Genomic DNA, 2424 nt, shown 5'->3' on the forward strand with positions numbered 1-2424 from the left:
AAAAAAAAAAAAGGCCAACAAACCCAGGTGCCTGGGTGCCTTAGTTGGTTAAGTGTCTACCTTGGGCTGTCCTGATCTGAGGGTCCTGGGATCAAGCCCCTCACCATCCCCTGTATTTGGCTCCCAGCTCAGGGGGGAGTCTGTTTCTCTCTCTCTGCTCCTCCCCCTGTTCATGCTCTCCTACTCTCTCAAATAAATAAGATCTTTTAAAAAAAGAGAGAAAAAAAAATAGGCCAGCCACCTGGGTGACTCAGTTGGTTAAGTGTCTGCCTTTGGCTTAGGTCATGATCCCAGAGTCCCTGGATTGTGCCCCAGGGCAGTCCTCCTGCTCAGCAGGGAGTCTGTTTCTCCCTCTCCCTCTGTTCCTCCCCTTCACTTGTTCTCGAATAAATAAAATCTTTTTTTTAAATCCAATTAAAAAATGGGCAGAGGACTTGAATAAACATTTTTCCAAAGAAGACGTACAGATGGCAGACACATGAAAAGATGCTTAACATCACTCATCATCAGGGAAATGCAAATCAAGACCACAATGAGATATCACCTCACACCTGTCAAATTAGCTATTATCAAAAAGAAAAAAACAAGTTTTGGTGAGGATGCGGAGAAAAGGAGCCCTGGCACACGGTTAGCGGGAATGTGAATTGGTGCAGCGACTATGGAAAACAATATGGAGGATCTTCAAGAAATGATAACTACCATTTGATCCAGCAATTCCACTTCTGGGTATTTATCCAAAAAGCCAAAAACACCAATTTGAAGAGATATAGGCTCCCTATGTTCACTGCAACACTGTTTACAATATCCAAGTTATGGAAGCAACGTAAATGCTTACCAATAGATGAATAAAACCCACATGCACATATGTGCATACGTGCACGTGCACACACACATACACACACACACACACAGGAATATTATTCAGCCATAACCAAGAATGAAATGTTGGCATTTGCAACAATATGGAGGGACCAAGATGGTATCATGCTAAGTGAAATAAGTCAGAGACAAATACCATATGATTTCACTTACATATGGAACCTAACAAATAGACTAAAAAAATAAAAAACCATACTCACAGATATAGCAAACAAACTTCCAGTTATCAGAGTCAGGAGAAGAGTTTGGGACACAGGCAAAGAGGAGAAAGAGACTGACATACAATCTTAAAATTATAAAATACCTAAGTAATGGGGATGTAATGTACAGCACATGGAATATATTCATCATAGTGTAATAACTTTGCATAGTAACTAGACTTATCATAAGGATCATTTCATAATGTATAAAATTTAGATCACTATAATGTAAACCTAAAACTAATAGGGTTTATTATTTATTATTATTTATTATTTATTGTCAATTGTATTTTAATTAAAAGAATTTTTTTAAGAGACCTTTTTTTAAAGATTTTATTTGACACAGAGAGAAAGATCACAAGTAGGCAGAGAGGCAGGCAGAGAGAGGCGGGGAAGCAGGCTCCCTGCTGAGAGTTTCGATCCCAGAACCCTGAGATCATGACCAGTGCCAAAGGCAGAGGATTACGCCACTGAGCCACCCAGGCACCCCAATAAAAAATGTTTTAAGAAAAATATCAGCAGAGAACTAAAACAGAGAGATGGAAGTTAAATTGGTTGATCATGTTAGGCAGCCATGGAAGGCCTCTCTGAGACAGTCCAGCTGAGGCCTAAGCGATGCCAGCCATGAGAAGATCGTGGGGCAAAGGAAATAGCCAGTACAAGGTTGCTGGTGCTTCTCTGAAGAATCCAAAGCAGCCATGGTGACTGAAGCAGAGCAAATTTAACTAGGATTGGGGTGGATGAGAAAAGGAGAGCAGAAGTGTTGAGGCTCTAGCAAGGAAGTACTACTTATGAAGAACAAATCAAAGACTCTACTTCTGGACTAGGTTAAGACAAAGCAGGGATGAGAGAAAGGACATTCCAAGCAGAGGGAACAATGTAGTGCTTGCTTCGGCAGCACATATACTAAAATTGGAACGATACAGAGAAGATTAGCATGGCCCCTGCGCAAGGATGACACGCAAATTCATGAAGCATTCGGTATTTTTTAAGAATAAATGAAACAAGATGGGATTGGGAGGGAGACAAACCATAAGTGACTCTTAATCTCACAAAACAAACTAAGGGTTGCTGGGGGGGGGGGGTTTGGGAGAAGGGGGTGGGGTTATGGACATTGGGGAGGGTATGTGCTATGGTGAGTGCTGTGAAGTATGTAGACCTGGCAATTCACAGACCTGTACCCCTGGGGATAAAAATATATTATATGTTTATTAAAAAAATAAATAAATACTTAAAAATAAATAAAAATTAAAAATTTTTAATTAAAAAAGTTAAATTTAAAAAAAAAAAAGAAGGAACAATGTATACAAAGTTTCTGTGTTGGCAGGGAGACTGTCCCAAGAAC

The 2424-nt window shown here is 39.9% G+C and overlaps 1 non-coding gene across 1 annotated transcript; it reads left to right on the forward strand.

The window, feature by feature from the left end:
- The first annotated feature begins 1961 nt into the window (after window positions 1-1961).
- Window positions 1962-2068, forward strand: LOC132016987 (U6 spliceosomal RNA). Its single transcript, XR_009404077.1, has one exon. It is a non-coding gene; the product is annotated as a U6 spliceosomal RNA (small nuclear RNA).
- Window positions 2069-2424: the final 356 nt, after the last annotated feature.

Source organism: Mustela nigripes, chromosome 4 (assembly GCF_022355385.1).
Source record: "Mustela nigripes isolate SB6536 chromosome 4, MUSNIG.SB6536, whole genome shotgun sequence".
Classification (NCBI taxonomy): domain Eukaryota; kingdom Metazoa; phylum Chordata; class Mammalia; order Carnivora; family Mustelidae; genus Mustela; species Mustela nigripes.